Below are 25,138 nucleotides of genomic sequence, written 5' to 3' on the forward strand. Positions count from 1 at the left end.
TTAAATTTTCATTGTGAATTCAGTTTCCGCAAAGTTACCTGAGCTTCGACTGTATTTTTTTTTAAAATGCAGCTCTCCCTCCCCCTCAATCAGGCACTCGGAATACACATCTTCTTAACTCCCTGGATCAAATTGCTCTCCAAATTGTTACTTTATTGTTTTGTCACTTACCTGTGATGTGGAGGTTCCTCAGTTTGCCACTGTGAATGTGAGCTTTCCCAACTTTCCTCTTGCAGTTATTCCTCGATTACGCTCTTTTCCCTACGCTGCTTCATTCCCTCCAAACAAGATCCCCTTCATTCAACTTTGTTTCACCAACATGTCCCCATTTCTTCCCCAAACAATGTGCCCCAAAAAATCTTGTTTCTTGCCAGACACAGGGGGCGGGATTCTCCCATGCCGCGCCGTATGGGAGAATTGCCGTTTACGCCATTTTTTTCCAAGGCGCCAGTCCGACACCGGCAAGCGATTCTCCGATGAGTGGAAAATCATCGCCATTTGCGCCGGCAAGTTTGGCGCACCGCTGTCCGCGGCCGGGCCGCCGATATTCCGGCCTTGATGGGCCGAGCGGCCACGCGGAAACTGCAGAGTCCCGCCGGCGCCATTCACACCTGCTCGCAGCTGGCGGGAATTCTGCGAGTAGGGTCGGGGGGCGGCCTGTGGGAGGGGGTAGAGGCGCTCCTTCACAGGGGGAGCCTCCGATTGGGTCTGGCCCGCGATCGGGGCCCACTGATCGGCGCTCCGGCCTCTCCAGCCCCGGCCCCATTTTATTACGTGGCCGGCCCCTGAACCCCCACGCCATGTTGTGTCGGGGCTGGCGCATTGAGGAAGTCCCCCGCACATTCACGGGTTGGCGCGGTGCCCAGTTGGCGCCGGGAAGGGAGGATGGTGTGGGGTGAACCGCTCCAGTGCCGTGCTGGCCCCCTGTGGGGGCCAGAATCGGTAGTGCCCGCGCCCGTTTCGCACCGTGGAAAAACACGACGGCGTTCACGACGGCGCGAACACTCTGCCTCCATTTCGGAGAATCCCGCCCAAGTTCTCCTTGAACAGCCTCTTTCTCTCTCTCCCTCTCTCTCTGGGCTTACTTCAGCATTGTCTGCATGCCCTTTGTTGCATCCTCCCCCAGCTTATCTCACATAGTAACGTCAACTGTATGATCAACAGTGGTAGCAAATCCAATGAATCAAGCCCAGAAAGCTCCAAAATGGTGTCTCCTATATCTTAGCCCCAAGAGTCAAAGGCTATGACCTGTTGGAAAATCAAGAACCCTGTCGCCTATCCAAGGGAGGAATTTCCAGGCAAGTTTGTGATCGTTGGGCATGCTTCTTTCCATTGATTTCATTGCAACTGAATCCAGCAGGCACAAGGGAGTACCACCACCTGGAGTTTCCCCTCCAAGTCACTCACCACCCTGACTTAGAAATATATCGCCATTCCTTCACTGTCACTGGTTCAAAATCCTGGAGCTCCCTCCCGAACAGCACTGAGGGTGTACCTGCACTAAATGGACTGCTGCGGTTGAAGGAGGTGGCTCACCACCATCTTCACAAGGGCAGTTAGGGATAGGCAATAAATGCTGGGCTCGCCAGCGACACCCACATCCCGGGAGTGAATAAGCAAAGATGCAGCCTCTGCTGGGAAGAACCTCATTAGCTGCATTCTCCTCCAGCTCCGACATTGTCAATGGGTGATCGGGTATAACGTCAACCCCGGACAGCAAATATTTACAAATTTGTTTCAGGAAATTCTGACTCTTCCAATGTTCTTGAAGCATGTGTTTTATTTGCTGGGACAAGTGTAAATCAATGATGATTAAATCTAGCTCAACGACTGGTTCGGAATGATAATGAGGTGGGCAAGCCTTATCTTGGGCAATGCAGGTGTGCCACGTTCCTTTGTGAAGAGAAAAACGACGAAAAGAACTGCTTTTTGTTGCTTGTTCCAAATTGAAAATCAATTACCAAAAGTATGATAGACGTTCTGTGTTTGTTTAACTACTTGATTGAATGTGTACAATGAATGGCGGCACGGTAGCACAGTGGTTAGCACTGTTGCTTCACAGCACCCAGGTTCGATTTCCGGCTTGGGTCACTGTCTGTGCGGAGTCTGCCTGTTCTCCCCGTGTCTGCGTGGGTTTCCTCCGGGTGCTCCGGTTTCCTCCCATAAGTCCCGAAAGACGTGCTTGTTAGGTGAATTGGACATTCTGAATTCTCCCTCAGTGTACCCGAACAGGCGCCGGAACGTGGCGACCAGGGGCTTTTCACAGTAACTTCATTGCAGTGTTAATGTAAGCCTACTTGTGACATTAATAAAGATTATTATAATTATTATTACTGGAAAAAACAATTGCCCAGAAAGAGGAGCTGGTCTCAGACTGCAATTTACACGGGTGAAAATCTGCTTTCCAAAATTGTCAACATGAGAGTGATTTGAGATTTTATTTGCGCTATGGTGTCTGGTTAAATTTGTTGAAAACTAGAGCAAAGTTCAGGGGGGGGTTGTTTTTTGTAAATTTCAACACCATCCTCTATTTTACAGAACTTACATGTTGTTACTCGAGTACGAAGTTCAAATGGTGGACAGTGTTCAGCAACACCACCAAGTGACAGCATTAATAGATAAACTACAACCCCAGTCATTCCCATAGTTCCGAAAGGTAAGTGGCTCTGAAACAGTTGATAGGCTGAAGTAATCATCGAAACAGACAGCACAGGGGATCATTTGCTGCTCTCTGTCTCTGCCAGTTCTTTAATAGGGTCTGCCAATTAGTTCCAACCCTCTCTCATTCACACTTAGCTCCTCAGATTTCTCCTCTTCAAGAGAACATCTAATTCCACCGAATAGAATCTCTACAGTGCAGGAGGAGGCCATTCAGCCCATCAGGTCTGCACCAACCCTCTGAAAGAGCAACCTACCCAATCCCACTCTCCGCCCTATCCCCGCAACCCCACCTAATCTGCGCATCCTTCGATGATGGGAGTTTTTATTTATGCTTATGGTTTCTCCGCCCCCCCTCATTGGGGAAGCTCACACTCACTAAGAATTGTGGGATTGCCATTAGTCCCCAGCCAGTCGTAGTCAGGCAGGTTATAACAGGGAGGAAACAAGAGAACCCAGAGGAAACCCATGCAGAAAGTGCAAAATCCACACAGTCACCCGAGGCCGGAATTGAACCTGGGTCCCTGGAGCTGTGAGGCAGCAGTGCTGACCTCTGCACTAGCAGTGGTAACCACTGTGCCACTTTCCCTTTTGGAAGTTACTATTGAGTCTGCGCCTCCAGTGCATTCTGGATCATAACATCTCACTCATCAATGGGCCCTGTGGTTTCCTATGGCAACCCCTGCTCTAGATTGTAAAGCAGCAGTCACCATCAGAGCTGCCCCCAGAGTAGCTAAGCAGCAACAAAACGGTGTTCACAAGTCCTTAGAAAGCAGGCACTTTCACAAATGCCTCAAGGAAAATTCTGCTTCAATTAATTTCCTATTCTCATGAACTTTAACCTAAAAATACTCCCCTGATTTGTTACTGTGGTGTTGGGTGTTCTGACACACAGATGAGCCAACACAGTTGCATATGGTACAACGCTTCTTTATTTAAACTCACTATTTACAGTTTGGTCTTTGCACTCTGCACGTGGGGGGCTCCCTGCTTGTGGTGTTTCAACAGCTCTTTCTTGTTCCCTTCTCCCCAGACCTACTGACCACCAGGTGTCGTGCTCGTGCTTTTTATGTGGTTGGTGTTCTTGTCTGTGATTGGTTGTGGTGTTGTGTACTCTGATTTGCCTGTTAGTGTGTCCATCATGATGTGTGTGTTTGAATATCATGACATCCCCCCTTTTTACAAAGATATGTGCCTACGTGGTATTAAATATGATCGTGACGTGAGTGCATCTAAGAGTGTGTGCGTGTCGTGTGCAGCATGTGTCTATGACGGAACTATGTACATGGGGCGATGTCGAGTGCGTCACATGAATCCAGTTGTACCATAACATAACAGAAATGCGAACGAGAGAAGAAGAAAAAAAAACTTGAACAGTTGTCCAGTCAGACGACATCTGGAACGATAAACAACAACAGGTTATCATGTAAAATTGTGCAACTTATTAAACATATGAACTGTATTATAAGTCCATTCTAATGGGTTTGCGACAAATTCGGGTTGACCGTCAGGGTGGCACACCACTCATCGGCTGGATTGATGGCATTGACCTTGTTGACATCAATGACGGCAACTCGGAAGGCATCCTGGTCATCTGCATCACTTAACTGGAAGTCTTGATGCGTGGGCTGGACGGTCCTGACTCGTGTGCGAGGTTGTCGAGGATGCGCCGGATCCATGGGTTGAGCCGCACGACAGCGGGCTGCGTAGTGGCCCATCATGGCACATCTGTGGCACTGTCGGTTTTTTGCAGGACATTGCCCTTTTAAGTGTAGACCTCCACAATTGCTGCACGTCATGACGTCACGGCGTTCGTTGCGCCACTGCGCATGCGCAGTGCGATCTTGCGGTGGGCGCGCCTGCGCAGTGCGTCCCTCGTTGTGGCCGTTATTTTTGGCGCGCACCTGCGCGGGAGACCGCGAAAAGCTGCTGTCGTCCGGGCCGTGGGGCGGGAAGAAATCGACGGCCTGGATGCGTTCGACGTCGTGGGCGGCCTAGCTTGCCGATTCGACGGCTGGGGACCCCCTCCGTGCCAACTCGGACGCCTGAAATCGGGCAAAACGGCAGGTAGCATTTTCATGGAGGACACAGGCTTCCACAGCAGACGCTAAGGTAAGGCTTTTCATTTTAAGAAGCTGCTGGCGTAGGCCACTAGAGGCAACGCCAAAAACAATCTGGTCCCTGATCATGGACTCTGTAGTGGTGCCGTAACCGCAGGACTGCGCTAGAATCCGGAGGTGCGTCAAAAAGGGTTGAAAAAGCTCCTCCTTACCTTGCAGGCGTTGCTGAAAGATGTATCTTTCAAAACTTTTGTTTACTTCAACTTGAAAGTGCTGGTCCAGTTTGAGGATGACCGTGTCATATTTGGCCTGGTTTTCGCCTTCTTCGAACACCAGTGAGTTAAAGACATCGGTTGGGTGCGGGCCTGCGTAGAAGAGGAGCATTGCAATCTTCAAATCATCCGAGACATTCTGTTTTTCGGTGGCACGGATGTACAGGTCAAATCGCTGCCTGTAGAGCTTCCAGTTGGTGCCTAGGTTCCCCGTGACTTGCATCGGCTGCGGTTTGCCGGTGTGGTCCATGTCCAGAATGGCAGGTTAGTAGGCAGGTATCGATCCACTCCTGTACCATGTGGTGTTGGGTGTTCTGACACACAGATGAGCCAACACAGTTGCATGTGGTACAACGCTTCTTTATTTAAACTCACTATTTACAGTTTGGTCTTTGCACTCTGCACGTGGGGGGCTCCCTGCTTGTGGTGTTTCAACAGCTCTTTCTTGTTCCCTTCTCCCCAGACCTACTGACCACCAGGTGTCGTGCTCGTGCTTTTTATGTGGTTGGTGTTCTTGTCTGTGATTGGTTGTGGTGTTGTGTACTCTGATTTGCCTGTTAGTGTGTCCATCATGATGTGTGTGTTTGAATATCATGACAGTTACCTCTTATGTGTTGATTTGGGAAAGCTGACAGGTGAATGATACATTATGAATGAAAATCGCTTATTGTCACAAGTAGGCTTCAATGAAGTTACTGTGAAAAGCCCCTAGTCACCACATTCCGGCACCTGTTCGGGGAGGCTGTTATGGGAATTGAACCGTGCTGCTGGCCTGCCTTGGTCTGCTTTAAAAGCCAGCGTTTTAGCCTAGTGTGCTAAATAGCAGAATTTAATCCAATCTTTTTGAGTCTAATAAGAAAATTAAAAGCTTTGTGTGCTGTTCCATGACTTAATATTTATCGCATTCTATGGGAAATAATAGTGGGAATTCAGATGTACTACGAGGTGGGCCCCTCAATGTGCTGTCCTGTTCTACGATTTCTTCAGACTAGCAACTTTTTCCGAGGCACTTGCGCTCAGGAACCAAAGTAATGACTGGGATGGAGGTTTTCTTTCTCTCAGCACTGTTATTCAACCCGTCCTGTCACTAAAAGCAATCCAGCGCTTGAACTTTATATTCAGGGAGCAAAATGTCAGGAAAAACTTTGATAAAATGTTGCATTATTCTGGCAACTCCCCCTGGACTTTATTTCAACTTTTAACAAACTTAACCCCAGAGTATGTGCAGGAGCAGCTTCAGAAACAAGCGCAGCATAATTTTAAACACAAGTGTTGTCAAAAATTAATGCCACCATGTTGTTTTTGTTGGGTTAGGAAACAAAGAAATGGAGGATTGTGGGAGCAGCCTTTTCAGAAGTGGCATTAGACAGGTGTAAGCATGTTAAAATGCTCCTCCTTCCTATATTTACAAAGGAGGTTAAACCATTATTGTGGAGGCAACAAATCTTGTGTTATTCTGTGGCGGGTTGATCGGAGGGTCATTTGGGCCACATGGAGAGAAAAGCACGTCATAATCACCTTAGAAAGCATCCTATCTGGCTGCATCACAGCCTGGTATGGCAACTGCTTGGTCCAGGACCGCAAGAAACTTCAGAGAGTCGCGAACACAGCCCAGTCCATCACACAAACCTGCCTCCCATCCATTGATTCCATCTACACCTCCCGCTGCCTGGGGAAAGTGGGCAGCATAATCAAAGACCCCTCCCACCCGGCTTGCTCACTCTTCCAACTTCTTCCAACGGGCAGGAGATACAAAAGTCTGAGAACAAGCACGACCGGATTCAAAAACAGCTTCTTCCCCACTGTTACCAGACTCCTAAATGACCCTCTTATGGACTGACCTGATTAATACTACACTCCTGTATGCTTCAACCGATGCTGGTGTCTATGTATTTACATTGTGTACCTTGTGTTGCCCTATTGTGTATTTGCTGCGTTTTTTCTTTTCTTTTGATGTACTCGGAAACGTAACAATAATCCAATCCAATCCAATTAGACACTTCGGTGTCCTGAACTTTCAATGTGGTTTCCCCTATATACATTCTCTGTTCTCTATTTATGGTTCCCACACATCATCATGAGGAGTTGTTTAAATTCACAGCTTAGATGTCCTAACATTAGCATAGAGTTTGCCAGAATGGCCTTTGGCAGGTTTTAGGCACACACAAATGGAAAAGTGCTGTTTGCACTCAACATTTGCGACCTCAGTTCAATTGGCATTGTTTGAGATGCGGGGCTGGATTTTCGCAGAGTCGAGCTGACTCCAGACATTTTTAAAAATTATGACCCGGATCCAGATGTGGGGATGATTCCTCCATTTCTAACAAGTCTCATTTTACCACAGGAGAAGGGATCAGGTTGTGAATCACACAAACAAGAAATGCAAACTCAGCAGAGTTAGTTGACATCAATTAGACCTTATTTTAATTGTTTCAAGGGCCTTAACCCAGAGTGTGGGAGCAAACATTGATAGACTATGCGTAAACACTTGTGAAGGGTGGATAAGATTCATTTTATTGTCATGACCTCAAGTTTTTTTCATAATCACCTCATCTTCAAACTGTCAGCGAATGTCAGAAAAAAAAAACACGTTCTACTGACGAATGTGATATAAAATAGTTACTTTAGAGATACTAGTTAATGTAATGTAGAAATAAGCCACTTTGATTCTGGCAGTTAGGGACAAAGGGGTTTGAGACCGCATGGAAAAAGCAGGAAGAGGTGTGTCTATGAGAGTGATGCTGCATTGATAGGGGCCAGAGAAAGGGATTGGAAGTGAGCCAATCAGAATAGATCGAACAGGTCAGGAGGGACATAGGCTGACCTATGTCCGTCGAGTATGTGAAACTTGATACCATTTGAATTGATTTTGCAGAGATCCCTTTGTCTTTTAGTCAGTCGTTTTTCTGGGGTGTAAGAGGCTGGATGTCTTTTACGTTTCTGTAAGATGATTAAGCTTGCAAGCTAAATAAATAACTTCTTTTTACGTGCAAATCTGTCTCAACTTTTATTGAGGCCAGACTGACAGAGAAAGAAATTTGGGGATCTACATTACTAGACAACTTTGATCGATACGCCATCTGGTGTAGTTTAAAAAATACCATGACCAGTTGTCCACGGTTTCAATTGAAAGTTTTACTGACAGTTCCCAAGGACCATTATTATAGCTGAGATCATTGTGAATGCTTGACTGAGTTTCAAAACCTACATAAGCATCATCTCAGTCGGCAGCTGAGTTCACCATTTGGTTGACAATGTAATGAGGATGCGTGGTGTCAGGTGGGTATGAGGGACCATGGGGGTATGAGGTGGCATGGGGCATTGGTGGGGCGGGTCGTGAGTTGGCATGGTGGTTGATCGGGGGCTGAGGGGGAGCGATGGGTGTGAACTAAAGGCCGAACATTTTCTGAAACAATTGGGACAAAGTCACACAGAACTGGGGTCGACCTTCCAATAAGTCTCCCTCAGCACTTGCCCCCCACTGTGGCTACCTCCGATCTGTGTCTGGGGTTGGCGGGACTGACTCCATCCCTCCCCCATCTCTCTGGTGAAAATCGGGTCCCATGGGACTCTCTAAACCGAGGCAGGAAATTCCAAGCTACCAACCTTAGTAGCAATAATCTGGTCTGCCAACTCAGATGGGTGTATGGAGCACTCGAGTGATGATAGCTGAAAATTGCTTGTAAATAAAATTTAAAATTTACAGCAGAGTGCCCAAAGTTATTTAAAGCTTTGGAGAGAGACAAGAGGCATTTCAACAATTTAGCAGTGTTTACCTTGACTGAAGGGTCAAGAGAGTGAGATATGGCAGGCAGCAGCGATAAAAAAATAAGCATTAAGTACAGGCGAAGCGAAGGGCTTGAATGAAATAAGAGGTCATGTCCTTCAATTGGATAATCCATGATGAGGGGTTATCAACCTGAAAGTGACAAGAAGAATGATAAGTTTGGAGAAAAGTCCTTGTGCAAAGAATCATTGGAACGTGAACTACACAGGCCCATGGTGCATCTGAAACAGAGATCACTATAACTTTCAAACAAACTGTTACGATGCTTGACACAGAAAGACAGATACATGTTTTGTGATCCATGTACCTTTGTGTGATACAAAATCATCTTTGCGAAGGCAAGAAGCTACTCCTTATGAGTTTTTACCGCCTTGGATTTGGAGTTTGTTTATTGTCACGTGTACCGAGGTACAGTGAAAAGTATTTTTTTGCGAGCAGCTCAACAGATCATTAAGTACATGGGAAGAAAAGGAAATAAAAGAAAATACATAATAGGGCAACACAAGGTACACACTGTAACTACATAACACCAGCATCGGGTGAAGCATACAGGGGTGGAGTGTTAATCAGGTCAGTCCATAAGAGGGTCATTTAGGAGTCTGGTGACAGTGGGGAAGAAGCTATTTTTGAGTCTGTTTGTGCATGTTCTCAGACTTCTGTATCTCCTGCCCGATGGAAGAAGTTGGAAGAGTGAGTAAGCCGGGCGGGAGGGGTCTTTGATTATGGAGAGTATTGGTAAGGGATTAGGACCAGCAACTAACCCATAGGGGAGCATTTATACCCGAATTGAATGCAGGTTGTAGCTTACATGGAATAGCCTGTTTCTGGCCTCAGAATTCACCTACCTCAGCATTTAAACATGTACGGGGCATTGCTCCATTTTGTACAATTGCTCCATTTCATATGAATATCGTGCTCCAGCTTAATACTCATTCTTCATCAGCAGCAGCATAGGAGACTCACCAGCATTATTGCAAGTGGAACATGCGGGTTGGAGAGGAAAGTGCTTCATAATCATCGTTAGACACTTTGGTGTGCTGAATTTTCAGTGTTTTGCTGGACATTGGCAATGGATTTGGTAAGGGATTGTCGGACCGGCGTCACGGGGAAAAATGGCACCCCAGGCGATTCTCCCAACCGGCGCGGGAGCGGAGAATCGTGCCCCCGGTGTTCCATGCCCATCCACCTCGACACCACAACCCACCTCCTGGCCACCCCCCCACTACTCCCCACAGCCCTGGCAAAAGCACCCCCCCCCCACCCACCCCCGGCCAGTGGCGCAAATGTCAGCACATTAAGGCAATGTTGGACACTTTCCTTACCCCCTCTTTTTCCCTCAGCAGCCGTCACACGATTCTCCGCTCCCACGCCGGTTGGGAGAATCGCCTGTCGAGTTCTGCGCGGAGCAGGCCGGAGAATCGCCTGGTACACCCAAAATGGCGATTCTCCACTACACCCGCTATTCTCTGGCCCGGGATGCCGAGTGGCCTGCCCAATCGACGGCTTCCCGCCAGCGCCATCCACACCTGGTCGCTGCCGGCGGGAACAGTGCAAGAACGCTAGGGGGGGGGGGGGGTTCTTTCACTGGGGTTGCACTCAAAAGGGGTCTGGCCCGCCATCGGTGCCCACCAATCGGCTTCTCTGAAGGAGGACCCCCTTTCCTCCACGCCCCGCAAGATCCATCCAGCATCTTCTTGCGGCGCGGCCTCGGCGAGGACGGCAACCACGCATGCGCTGGTGACTCCAGTTAGGCGACGGATGACACGGGGCCACTTTTATGTGGCGCCAATGCCCGGCGCTGACGACGCTGCTTTAGTGATACACCCCCCAAGTTTCTCGCAGCCCCGATCCTAGCCCCATCCGAGATCGGGGCAGTGTTGCGCCGTCGTGAACCTCGACGGCGTTCACGACGGCGTGGGCACTTAGTCGCGGGAGCGGAGAATCGCGCCCCATTACTGCAGCCAACAAGGCAACCATGCAGCTGCACACGCTGCTGACAGCCCACTTTCAAGCTAGTGCCACGGGTCGTATAGGTGACCCACAGGGCACCCCCCTGGATGTCCTCTGGCCCCGGCCGACCCTTCAGCTGTATGGGCGCGCTCCAGCACAACCAGTGCCATCTTGCTGGCTGGGATGAGTGTGTGTGGAGAGTGTAATGTGCAGCTGCAGCTTGTCAGCCTCCCAAGTGTCGATCACGGACCCGGCGTATCCCGCACCGCTTTTCACTGGAATCGATTGTGTTTCACGCGGCAGTGGTGCTAGCGCCTCAACGTTAGCAGAATCGATACAAGTGTGGCGCCATTTCTTCTGATGTAAAAGCCCACGGATTCTGCGGTGGCATCAGCACATAGTCTCAGAAACGGAGAATCACGACCCAAAATGTCGCTCTTTTGGGCAATTCTTATTTGCCTTTCTCACCTTCGCCTTAGAAGGTGGCCTTGTATTTTAAAGCAGTTCGTTCTGACTCATTTCAAATTCTAGGATTTTGGTTAAAGATTTTGAGCTGTAACTTTGTGACACTCCTTGGGGATTCTCAATTTCCTTTGCCCCACACCATTGACGACTAGGCCTTTCGCCTACTAGACCCTCAGCTCTAGAATCCTCTTTCCAATCCATTTCTCCTTTATTTCTTCCTTTAAGTTGTTCTTTAAAAACCTGACTCTCTGACCGCTTTTGGTTAGCTGTGACTTGTGGCTTGCTCTCAAATTCTGTTGTTCATGCTCCTCATAACCATCTTGCAATTTTTTACTAGCAAGTGCAAGTTGTTATATGTACACCTTTCAGTGAAGACGGGAGGAGGCAAGGAGCACATATTATTGTGGGTGGCACGGTAGCACAGTGGTTAGCACCGTTGCTTCACAGTGCCAGGGACCCTGCTTCAATTCCCGGCTTGGGTCACTGTCTGTGCGGAGTCTGCACGTTCTCCCCGTGTCTGACCTCCGGGTGCTCCGGTTTCCTCCCACAAGTCCTGAAAGATTTGCTTGTTAGGTGAATTGGACATTCTGAATTCTCCCTCAGGCACCGGAATGTGGCGACGAGGGGATTTTCACAGTAACTTCATTGCGGTGTTAATCATAGAATTTACAGTGCAGAAGGAGGCCATTCGGCCCATCGAGTCTGCACCGGCTCTTGGAAAGAGCACCCCAGCCAAGGTCCACACCTCCACCCTATCCCCGCAACCCAGCAACCCCACCCAACACGGAGGGCAATTTTGGACACTCAGGGCAATTTAGCATGGTCAATCCACCTAACCTGCACATCTTTGGACTGTGGGAGGAAACCGGAGCAGCCGGAGAAAACCCACGTAGACACGGGGAGAACGTGAAGACTCCGCACAGACAGTGACCCAAGCCGGGAATCAAACCTGGGACCCTGGAGCTGTGAATCAATTGTGCTAACCACAATGCTACCGTGCCCTATGTAAGCCTACTTGTGGCACTAATAAAGATTATTAGATTTTTTATTATTTGAAGTGCAAGATAACCTGCGGGACTGATGCAAATGCTAAATAACGACTGTCAGGAAGACGATGATAAATGGAAAACCGCAGCATAGAAATGAAATGCTTAATCAAAGGGCAGAATTTCACCCACCCCTTCCCCCTCGGCATGTTTTGCGGGTGGCAGTGGTGGCCCGTGATGGGATCTTCAGGTCCCGTCTTTGTCAATGGGGGTTCCCGTTGTTCGTACACTCCACCGATGGGGAACCCAACGTGGGGGGGGTCGCCACGGGCGAGGTCCGAAGAAAGGGGTGCAAGATCCTACCCAAAGTCTTCAATGAGGTACGAGCTACACAAGCGAAAGAAGAATTATTATAATGAGAATTCAGTCCATCCAAGTGGTCGAGGACTAGATGCAGTTGAACGAAACGCACGTGGCAGGTCTGTGTTGTGTACCCCTGTCCATTGGCAGGCCTGAGTAAAAGCTGGAGCAGAATTTACAGCCACTCAAAAGGCAGAAGGATGAAAGAAGCTTGAAAACTCTCGGGATACAAAGAAAGGAATATCTGCGGCACAAAGGCTGCAAAAGCATTTTAATAACGTTGTGCACCTGAGCTCACTTCCGAGCTGTGCCATCGTCAAGCGAATTGCTTTGTGGTCGAAGAAGGATTGTAACAGCTTGAAAGTGGCATGAGAAAATGCGCATTGAACAAGATTTCACCGTTTAAACCTCAATTAAACTAGCTAAATTAATCATTCTTAATGGAAAGTACCCCACCGAGCTTTTCAATTCCTCTTCAGCTTGCCATTTGTTCCGCCCCCTCATTCCCAACAGCCTTTCCGAATACAATCCCAACAAAATAAAATGCGCAGAGGAAAAGCAGTAGTTACCACATGATTTGCACCAGCAATGTTCCTGTTCCGTCCCCACCCCCGTCGGTTGCAATTGCTTCAATCAAGATGCCACCTGTGAGACATTACAGACAGCACGAGCCCCGGACAAACAAGCAACAGGTGCTGGGGAGCACAGTGCAAGGTCGTCGGAACACGGAAGGAGAAAATATACGGGCCAATAGAGATCAGCTCCTCAGATTTGTGTGCGTGTGAGATCAGAAAAGCAATGCAGCGGAAGGATGGGGAATTAATGTTTGAATTTGTCAATCTGCCGATTTCTTTCAGAGGTGATGGTCTGAGATTAAACCAATCTGTTCACAAACACTGGGGTGAACTCATATTCATGCCATGACTAAAACTTCCCATTTTTACTTCCTGGAACTGTCTGATTTCACCCCCATTTCAACTCAACCATTCTTCTATCATCCCCTGAGCTCGCTGACTGACATTGAACCCCGGCCAAGCAATGTCTCACTCATCCTTTTCAAACCCCTTCATGGCCTTTTGTCCCTCCCTATCTCTGTCATCTCCTCCAGCCTCTTCGTGTTTTCCCCATTACTCGTTGGCCCACCATTGATGGCTGTGACTTCGGATGCCTGGACTCTGAGATATCCTCCTCGCACCTCCCTGCCTCTCTCTACCTCGCTTTCATGTTTTAAGATACTCCTTATCCTTTTACTCATCTGACTAAATGTCCCCTTCTGTGGCTCAGTGTCGTATTTTGTTTTATGATAGACCTGGGAAGCACCTTGAGACATGTCTGTGGTGACTCGAGGCAGACACTCCAGGCTTCCAGGAGTTAAGAAGGGGTCTATTTTTGAAAGGGAAAGACAGGTAAGTAACAGGCACGGAACTCATTATAACAGGCCTGGTGATTCAGCTCTGGGGTCCATTGTCCGGGGTCCTGCTCCCAGGGCTCCACGCAAACTCCCTATTGGTCGGGTTAGGGGCTGGTTTAGCACAGTGGGCTAAATAGTTGGCTTGTAATGCAAAATAAGGCAGCAGCGCGGGTTCAATTCCCGTACCGGCCTCCCCGAACGGGTGCTGGAATGCGGCAACTAGGGGCTTTTCACAGTAACTTCATTGAAGCCGACTTGTGACAATAAGCGATTATTACTATTATTTGTGCTCTCTAGTGCAATTGGCCCTGAGCCAGTCACATGGGCTGTTGAGCCCAACCCCTTAAAGAGGCCACGCTACCACAATGTTGTGATCTTAAAGCTACGATATCAAAATAAGTAGTTGCTGCTGTTCTTTGTTCGTTCTTCGCTCTCTTTTCATTGTTGATCGGAACATTAATCATTAAATTATCAGAAGCTACAATCGTTTCTCTCCTGTCTGTGGAATTCTGCTTAAAGCTGAACCACCATTAGTCTGCTGTTTAATCTCTGCTCCTGCAAAAACCCCACAGCAGGTTGACTTTATTCAATATAAGCTCTTCCAAATTTGAACTATTTTACCGGGACCTGATACCTGCTGCCTGGAGTGAAGTGGGGTCCCTGAACAAAGGTACAAAGTACAGAATCCCTACAGTGCTGAAGTATCACTTACACACGCAGTGAATTCTTTATCGTTCTTTCTCTTCAATGACAGTTCCTCTTCTGGATGTGGAAAATGCGCAGCTATGTTCTGTCCACAAAAAGCAGGACAAATCTAATCTGGGAAATTACAGCCCCCTCTCGATCAGTAGCAAAGTGATGGAAGGTGTTGCAACAGTGCTAACGAGCTGCATTTACACAGCAATTATCTACTCTCTGATGGTCAGCTGGGGTTCTGCCACACGCACTCAGCTCCCGACTGTGGTAGTCTGCGCAGAGGTGTTACGGTACCTGGTAATGCTGGAACACCATTGGTAGATATTGTATGTTTCCTATTGGTCAAGCTGTATGGTAGCTCCGCCCTGCAAGGCAGGGTATAAGAGCCCGTGCCGCCCCAGCAGCCTTCATTCTGTACCTGAGCTGCTGGGGGAAACATCTAGCTTATTAAAGCCTTCAGTTGGACGACAACCTCGCTTTAGTGGTCATTGATTGTGCATCAATTTAATAAGCTGGTTTTAAAAGGATGGAGCTCCGAATCAAGCCGGAGTGTCTGCAACTCAGCCCCCACGCAGCGAACTCAGCGGCAATCTTCAAGCATTGGCTGGCGTGTTTTAAAGGATATCTCGGCACGGCCGAAAACACACCCACGGGAGAACAGAAAATGCAAGTCCTGCACTCGAGGGTGAGCCCGGAAATTTACACCCTCGTCGAGGACGCGAAAGACTTTGATGCAGCAAGAGAGCTGCTAAAAGGACATTATATCCGCCCGGTAAATGAAAATGAAATGAAAATGAAAATTGCTTATTGTCACAAACCCGGCTGACCATGTACACATGTTGAAAATGAAAAATGAAATGAAAATCGCTTATTGTCACAAGTAGGCTTCAAATGAAGTTACTGTGAAAGCCCCTAGTTGCCACATTCCGGCGCCTGTTCGGGGAGGCTGGGACGGGAATTGAACTAGGCTGCTGGACTTCCTTGGTCTGTTTTAAAAGCCAGCGATTTAGCCTAGTGTGCTAAACCTAGTGTGCTAAACCAGCGTAAACCAGGTCTGCGTCCGACATATGCCAGCAACGAGGCGAGAAATCTCTGGGGAATCGCTGGAAGAATTCTACCATGCGCTCCTGGTGTTGGGGAGAAACTGCAGCTGCCCGCAATTTTCGGTGAGCGACCACACAGAACTATTGATCCGGGACGCTTTCGTGGCAGGTATGCTGTCCTCCCAAATCGGCCAGCGATTGCTGGAAAAAGACACCCTAGTCCTCTAGGAGGCACGGGCCCTTACAGGCTCCCTGGATGTGGTCTCCCGACCACACGGCAGCCCCCTGGGCAGTGTGGAACCCCTCCGCAGCCAACCCCGAGACATTCCCCCATCCCCCGACAAGCTTGTGCTGCAAGGCGGCCTGGCAACCCTGGGGGGGCCCATTGCTACTTTTGCGGGCAGGCCATGCACCCTCGGCAGCGCTGCCTGGCCCGCGCATCCACCTGCAAGGGATGAGGTAAAAAGGATCACTTCGTGGTGGTATGCCAGGCCCGTGTGATCGCCGCGGTCTCTTCCAGCACGAGATGGACCGAATGGTTGACCGGTACGGTTTACGGGCAAAATTCCTGTATCTTGATAATGTCACCATCTGCAGCCACGACCAGCAGGACCACGACACCAACCTCCAAAAATTTCTCCAGTCCGCTAAAATCCTTAACCTTACATATAACAAGGGTAAATGTATGTTTAGCACCGACCGCCTAGCCATCCTCGGCTACGTAATCCGAAATGGAGTTATAGGTCCCGACCCTGAACGCATGCGCCCCCTTATGTAGTTCCCCCTCCCTCACTGCTCCAAGGCCCTGAAGCGCTGCCTAGGGCTTTTCTCTTACTATGCCCAGTGGGTCCCCAACTACGCGGACAAGGCCCGTCCCCTGATCTAATCCACAGCTTTTCCCCTGTCGATAAAGGCCCACCAGGCCTTCAGCCGCATCAAAGTAGACATTACAAAGGCCACAATGCACGCCATCGACGAGTTCCTCCCCTTCCAGGTCGAGAGCGACGCGTCTGACGTAGCTCTGACGGCCACCCTCAACCAAGCGGGCAGACCCGTGGCCTTCTTCTCACGTACCCTCCATGCTTCCGAAATCCACTGCTCAGTCGAAAAGGAGGCCCAGGCCATAGTAGAAGCTGTGCGACATTGGAGGCATTACCTGGCCGGCCGGAGATTCACTCTCCTCACTGACCAACGGTTGGTTGCTTTCATGTTCGATAATGCACAGCGGGGCAAGATAAAAAACGATAAGATCTTACGGTGGAAGATCGAACTCTCCACCTACAACTATAAAATCTTGTATTGTCGCGGGAAGCTAAACGACCCTCCAGATGCCCAGTCTTGCGGCACATGCCAACGCACAAGTGGACCGCCTCCAAGCCCTCCATGAGGACCTCTGCCACCCGGGGGTCACTCGCTTTTTCCACTTTATCAAGACCCACAACCTGCCCCACTCCATCAAAGAGGTCAGGACAGACACCAGGGACTGCCAAATCTGCGCGGAGTGCAAACTGCACTTCTACCGGCCAGAGAAAGCACACCTGATAAAGGCTTCCCGTCCCTCTGAACGCCTCAGCATGGACTTCAAAGGCCCCCTCACCTCCGCCGACCGCAACACGTACTTCCTGAACGTGATTGACGAATACTCCTTGTTCTCATTCGTCATCCATTGCCCTGACATGATCGCAACCACCGTGATCAAGGCCCTCCATAGCATCTTTGCACTGATCGGGTTCCCCGCTTACATACATAGTGATAGGGGGTCCTCCTTTATGAGCGACGAACTGCGTCAATTCCTGCTCAGCAAGGGCATCGCCTCGAGCAGGACGATCAGTTTCAACCCCCCGGGGTAACGGACAGGTAGAGAGGAAAAACAGAACGGTCTGGAAGACCGTCCTACTGGCCCTATAGTCCAGGAATCTCCCAGTCCCCCACTGGCAGGAAGTCCTCCCGGATGCCCTCCACTCCATCCTGTCACTGCTTTGTACCACAACCAACCAAACACCTCACGAACGTCTCCTTGTCCCCAGGAAGTCCTCCTCCGGGACCTCGCTCCCGACCTGGCTGGCAGCTCCCGGACCTATCCTGCTCCGAAAACACAAGTCGGACCCGTTGGTCGAGAGGGTACACCTTCTCCATGCTAACCCCCAGTACGCCGACGTGGCGTACCTCGACGGCCGACAAGATACGGTCTCCCTACGAGACCTGGCGCTCGCCGGAGCCCCACGCACACCACAGCCACCAGTCCCACCCTCCCTCCCACCAGTGCACCTTATTCATAGATCATTGATCACGCATCACCGACCTCATTACATTATTGATCCAAACATGGACAAAAGACCTGAGATTTAGGGAGGTGTTGAAAGTGACTTGATGTCATAGCAGCATATGACCGAGTGTTGCATCAAAGAGCCTGGGTTAAATTGAAGTCAGTGGGAATCAGGAAAACTCTCCACTGGTTGGACTTGCATCCAACACACAGGAAGATGGTTGTGGTTATTATAGGTCAATCACACCATTCCCAGAACATTGCAGCAGGAGTTCCTCAGGGTGGTGTTCTGAAACCAAACAAATTCTCAACTGTTTCATTAATGACCGTCCCTCCATCAGAAGGCACCTGCCCTTTATTGGCATCCATTCCTTCTGTGCCAGCCAATAGCATATTTCACCCACAATTCAACTTCCTCCTTCAGCCTGGCTATGGATGGAATGCTCACCAGAGGCTTGAGAATGAGCACTGAGTGTGAAGGACAGCCCTGGCCTTGTGGTTACTGAGGTCATGAGGTATTTGCTGCATGCATCACCCCTCCCTGCTCACCCAATTCCCACACTGGTTAAAATCAGGAATTGTGGCATCTAGATTTGCTGGTGCACTGCCTAATTTACAGGCACCTACTGTACCTACCTGAATAATCCCCCACCATCTGACCTTAACCGGCATGGAATCTCATCGCCCACCAGATTGATTAATGAGTTTGAGTTTGCGGCAGGAGCACACACTAGCACCATGTGAAGAATAATTCCAACCTTGGATCATAGTCTGTGCGGAGTCTGCACGTTCTTCCCGTGTCCACGCGGGTTTTCTCCGGGTGCTCCGGTTTTCTCCCACAGTCCAAACATGTGCAGGTGAGGTGGATTGGTCATGCTAAACTGCCCTTTAGTGCCCAAGGATTTGCAGCTTAGGTCGGGTTACGGGGATAGGACTGGGTGGGTGGGGGGAGAGGTCCTGCATAGAGTGCTCTTTTGGAGGGGACGATGCGGACTCCTTCTGCAGAGATTCTATGAACTTAAATAAGCGACCTGTGCTTCTTGCAGGACCCATTGTAGGGTATCGGTTATCCCAGCTCTTCAATTACAATCCGGCCGACAAGATGGGAAATAAGTACAGTTATGCCGTGGCACCAAGAAGCAGAACAAGTTTAATCCAGCCAATTATTGCTCCAGTCTATTCTTGATCGACAGTAAGTTGGTGAAAGGTTTCATCGACAGCGCTATCAGGCGGCACTTATTCGGCAGTAACCTACTAGTCAATGCTCAGTTTGGATTCCGTCAAGAATGTTTATCCCCCAACATCATTGCAGCCCAGTCCAGAGCATCGGTAAAAGGGCCGAATTCCAGAGGTGAGCTGAAGATTCCTGCTCTTGAAATCAAGACCGCATTTGACCAAGTGGAGCATCAAGAGTAAAAGTGAATGATTTAGACTTTGGCACTCTTGGGAGTGAATGGGAATTATTTTGGATATATCTGAATCGTATTCTTGCTTATTCCACTCTAAATGGAGAGATTAATGATGTTGAGGCAGCACGGTAGCATTGCAGATAGCACAATTGCTTCACAGCTCCAGGGTCCCAGGTTTGATTCCCGGCTTGGGTCACTGTCTGTGCGGAGTCTGCACATTCTCCCCGTGTGTACGTGGATTTCCTCCGGGTGCTCCGGTTTCCTCCCACAGTCCAAAGATGTGCAGGTTAGGTGGATTGGCCATGCTAAATTGCCCTTGGTGTCCAAAATTGCCCTTAGTGTTGGGTGGGGTTACTGGGTTATGGGGATAGGGTGGAGGTGTGGACCTCGGGTAGGGTGCTCTTTCCAAGAGCTGGTGCAGACTCGATGGGCCGAATGGCCTCCTTCTGCACTGTAAATTCTATGAACTATGAGAGCAGTGGATTAAATTGTGCAGTGTTTAACCTGATTTGTTATTTTGTTCAGGGTACCAAATGTAATAATTGCTCAACAGTCAAAAACAACAATGCTTTTCATCATCTGGTCCCTTAAACATAAACGATGCAGGTAACAAAATCTGCCTTGTTATTTATCCCCAACTGTCACATTAATACATACATACACCAGCAAAATATCAATTCCTGGCCTGATTGTGAAGGATTAAATGTGTGCTTGATTAAGCTGCTGGTGCAGATATATTACCAAGAGGCTGTGAAAGTAAACTCTTGGTAATGAATTCAAAAGAGATGTAAAAGAGCCTGCCTCAGGTGTTAATGGAGAAAGACTCAGCTCGGGCAGTTAATGGATGGCAAACCCTTCCGAGGGCTAAAATTGATTACAGCCAATCAAAGGTTTAAAACCCATCTGTAACCGGTGAGGATGATTGACTGACTGTTCTCACACAGCTCACCCTGCAGCGTTGCTCAATCTGCAGCTCGCGCACGCTGAGGAAATTTCATGGCTGGCTGCACACTGACAGAACCATCTGCTGAGGCGACGCAACTTAGGAATGGGCTGGATGGATTCTGACATTCCACCGGGGACCTCAGTTTGCAGTAGCTCAGGGGAGAGCTCTAATCACTCCTTTACGACCCATGATCAGGTGACCATGGTGCAAAGGCTTCGGCTATTGTTTCCCGAAATGAAATGATTAAATAATTACAAAGAATGGACAGCTTTTTCTCTCCTTCTCGCTGCTGCTCACTTCCTCTCTTGCAATTCTGGACTGCTTATTGGGCGGCAATGTTGGCCTCCAGTATCTCATCCAAGGGTACATCCTCTGTGATCCTAATTCATATCGTGCCTTGAATGTCTCAAGACACCTCACGACAGCATTATCAAACATTACCATGACAGCGCAGAAGGAGGTCATTCAACCCATTACATCTTTGCCAAATCTTTGCTCAAGCAATCTGCTCTCTCCGGAAGATTCTACATCTCCCTCTGTTTCAAATAATGATCTGAGTTTCCCTTAAAGGATGCGATAACCTCTTCCTTAACTTTTCTTTCTGGTGTGGTACATCATTCTCCAACGGCAGGCCACATCAAGCCACCATATCTTATTTTATTCATTCATGGGATGTTGGCGTTTTTGGCTGAGCCAGCATTTATTGCTCACCCTGAGGGCATTTAAGCTGTGGATCTGGAGGCGCATGTAAGCCAGACCAAGTAAGGATGGCAGATTTCCTTCCCTAAAGGACATCAGTGCATCAGCTGGATTTGTTTACAACAATTGACAATGGTTTCCATGCTCGCCATTAGACTTTTAAAATTCCAGACATTTATTGGATTCAATTTCCACCATCTGCTGTGGTGGGATTCGTACTTGGGTCCGGAGGGTATTACCCTGGTCGCCTGGATCACAAGTCCTTCTTCTAACCTCCCTCTGCACTCTCAGTGATTATTTTAAATTGACTGCTGATGTGCCATCAATTATATCAAAGCCGAGTTGTGGAACAAAACTGTGGCTTTAATAAGCTAAACGAGAACCTGCTGGCAACTGATCCCGAACTGGGGCAGGGCCAGAGGTCGGCCACCTTTATACAGAGCCTGAGGGGAGGAGCCACAGGCGGAGCCAGCAGAGACAACAAACAATATATATAATACAGTAACAGTGGTTTACCACAACTACACATGGTCAAAATCTGTCTCACCAGGGAAAATAATGGACCCTGTGACAGACAATTGACCCTACGTCAGTTTGACTTGCCCTTGCTCATTTGATCATGGTAACGTGTTAAGGTGCAAGTTGCAGAAAATATGAACTGATAAAGTTGCAGCGAGGAGAAACCAGAGGCCTGAGTGAACATGGTCTATCCGCACCAACCACAATGGAGGATTGTCCAATTAACCGTGAGTGTAAGTTAAAGTGGGCGGAATCACTGTCAAATCAGACACGGAAAGAGAAACGAGAAAGATTGGATAAAGGAAGCGAAAAGAAGCAGAAAGGAAAAATAAAACAAAAACTAGATTGTATCTTTTTACAGCATTCAACAATTCAAATCTGAGGGAATAAAATTGCACACCATAATAGTCCATAGTCATTGTCAGAGGGACTAACTGGCAGCAGTTCATTCTTTGCTCTTTGTTAAAAGAAGCTCTCAGGTTATATTCAGGATGTGCAAGTGGCTCGAAAACAGGTTCCTTGTTTCACTTTGGGCGAGCTGTAATTTTCTGTGATGAGTTCAGTTAGTCTTTACCATGTAAACACAGCAACCCCATCCCTTTCAAAGCATGGCAAATGCTAAGACAGACAGCTAAGACAGACAGGGCAGCACGGTAGTACAGTGGGTAGCACTGTTTCTTTACAGCTCCAGGGTCCCAGGTTCGATTCCTGGCTTGGGCCACTCTCTGTGTGGAGTCTGCACATTCTCCCCGTGTCTGCGTGGGTTTCTCCCACAAGTCCCGAAAGACGTGCTTGTTGGGTAATTTGGACATTCTGAATTCTCCCTCCGTGTACCCGAACAGGCGCCGGAATGTGGCGACTGGGGGCTTTTCACAGTAACTCAATTGCAATGTTAATGTAAGCCTACTTGTGACAATAAAGATTATTCAGATATGCTGTTTTTGTGAAAATAACGGCAGCACAGTGTGACTTTCGGATATTTGAGTTCAATAGCTCATCTGTCACCCACCTGAAGTAGATGTAGTATTTGTTCATAAACAAGGGTGAGTGAGGAGTTCTTGTGATGCAGTGGGTAACATCCCGGTATCTGAGCCCAAATGTCTTGGTGGCCAAGGAAGGTGTTTTCAATAATGTGGCCGAACAGGGTTCAACTTGTAAATCCTTCCAATGCACATCAATGGCAGGTGGTTAATACCAGAAGAGATTCCTGGTCAGCCGTGTGATGGAAATAAATTGTAACCTCCACCATCACTAAATTGCAGCCTCTACCATCACTATCGAGAGCTCTGGGCTACCACATGCAAGTAAAAGAATATATTGCCACAGCAACATGAACTCCTTGAGTGGGTTGGTTGGCTCAAATGGCTGGATAGTTAGTATGGGCGCGATTTCCCAGTCACGCCCGTCCGAAGACCAGAAATTCCCGCCCGAGGTCAATGGACCTTTCAATGGTCCATCCAATTTTCCATCACGCCAGCCACTATTCCCGCAGCAGGCGGACTGAAAAATTCACCCCTATCGATCAGATTGAGAGCATGGAGCTTATCCCCTGTTCTGGCTGAGGTGGGTTTGGCACCGATCTCTTTGGCCTACCCATGGTGGAGGTTGTGTTGCTAAGGGCTGGGCCTGCTTTTGCAAAAAGAACTCGGGAAGAAGCATTGTAAATGCCATAAGCCCCATTGTTATTCTGGCAGCAAATAATGATCCAATCATTCGCTATTAATCGACAACAGAGCAAGTGGGAGGAAGGCTTATTGAGGTTTCCTCGATATGTTTATCGGGGAGAGTGCATACTTTAGTTTTATGAAAAGATGAGAGTCGATGAGGGGAAAATAAGCACAAAAAGGAACATGGTGAACGTGGGGGCAGATATGGCAATGGACGTTATTTGAGATTTCTGACTTGGGGCCAGATGAAATACAGTGAATAAGAGAAAAGTTAGAGAAAGGCAAACTGGTTGGAATTGCATTGTTCAATAGCACACAAAGAAAGGAAGTGATTGCTTTAGTTTGGATTTAAAAGGGACATGGAAAAATAATATTTTCAAAGCACAACTAGAATTTAATTGCCCATTGCAGAGCATGGGGGTGGGGACAGAGCGGGCCCTTTGCTTGGTAAATCTCCAGGATGATCTGAACCCTGCGTTAACAACAGAGTGGATAGGCTTGGATAACAAGCGTCTGCTTTAGGATCCGTGGAAGATACGTTTTCACCATCTGTTCCGGGTAGTTCCTGGTTACTTTAAACTCATCTTTGCTCATCCATGGAAGATTTATTTATTTAATTCAGCCACTATATTTTGGAGCTGTGAAAAGAACAATCAACCAGTCAAAGGCTAGGCACTATAATGGAGCCATAACACTACAATATATTATATTAATATTGCATAGTAATAGCGCACCAGGAATGCTGCAGCGTTGTTCCTTCTGGATATATGTTTTTCCCCCATTTTATGCCGCCACCCATCATCAAATAACTTAGTTTCCGGGACAGGCAAAGGGCCATGCTCAATTGGATATCCCTGCTGATGCCTTGGCTCTTCGTTGTATAGCTGAGTGAAAGCACAGGGATGAGATGGATAAAATGTCAGTTTTCCATAAATCACTCTATTTAAGCGAGCCAGCTGGGAAAATATTGAAACTCATCATACTTTTGGTGATTTGAGTGTCAGTGTCTTGGACCCATTATTGCACATGTGAAATGAAGGCTGGAATCTAAACATTTTCGAACTCTATGACTACAGTGATCTTCGTTTTCTTCACCAGCAGAAATATGGGAGAGACTTCACTCCAATGGATGAATATTTGAAACTATTTTCAGTCCTGTCATGCATGATGGCACTAAACCTGCATATAGATGAGACAAATGTGAAGTTAATGTTGTTGGACTGTGCAAGAGTGGCCACATAGAGAAGAATGAAAGCTCAATGGAAATGTAAGATTTTTACATTTAACTTAGCCAATAATATTAATTATTCACCTTAAACTTCACTTTTAACTGCTCAGATATAGGCTGAAAAATAACATTGGCCCAGGATCTGCTAGGGCAGGTTATCTCACATCATGCCCTGTTAGTTAGATGTGCTCCGTTTAGCTCAGTGGGCTGGACAGCTGGTTTGTGATGCAGAGCGAAACCAGCAGCACGGGTTCAATTTCTGCAACGGCTGAGGTTATTCCTGAAGGCCCCGCCTTCTCAACCTTGCCCCTCGCCTGATGTGTGGTGATCCTCAGGTTAAATCACCATCAGTCAACTCCTCCCTCAAAGGAAGAAGTAACCTATGGGATTCTGGCAACTTTACTTTCTTTTTACCTGCGCACTTCAGCTCCAGTATTGATGAAAAGGAGGGCTTGTGGCCAAACATTTTAATCCTGCACTCATTGCAATAAACAATCACAAATTTGACGTTCTTGCGTTTGTGCTGATTGCTGAAAAAACAAAAACCTTTGGCGCCGTGTCTCTCCTTTCAGCGATACTAATGTTCTGTACTTCCACTCAAAATTATTTTGTTCAGTGAAATGTGGTGAGGGCACCAGGGACCTGGGTGAACAGGTGGGGCCAAACGTTCGTCACCAAAAGCAAGGAGATTAAAGGATCGAGGCAGAGGAAGGACT

The 25,138-nt window shown here is 48.1% G+C and overlaps 1 long non-coding RNA gene across 1 annotated transcript in view; it reads left to right on the forward strand.

Moving 5' to 3' along the window:
• Positions 1-24,929, forward strand: part of LOC140391364 (uncharacterized) — a 48,869-nt gene extending 23,940 nt beyond the window's left edge. The window contains exon 3 of the long non-coding RNA XR_011935008.1: positions 24,296-24,929. This is a non-coding gene — a long non-coding RNA (uncharacterized lncRNA). The remainder of the gene's footprint in view (positions 1-24,295) is intronic.
• The last annotated feature ends 209 nt before the right edge of the window (positions 24,930-25,138 follow it).

The sequence above is a fragment of the Scyliorhinus torazame genome, chromosome 15 (genome assembly GCF_047496885.1).
Source record: "Scyliorhinus torazame isolate Kashiwa2021f chromosome 15, sScyTor2.1, whole genome shotgun sequence".
Classification (NCBI taxonomy): domain Eukaryota; kingdom Metazoa; phylum Chordata; class Chondrichthyes; order Carcharhiniformes; family Scyliorhinidae; genus Scyliorhinus; species Scyliorhinus torazame.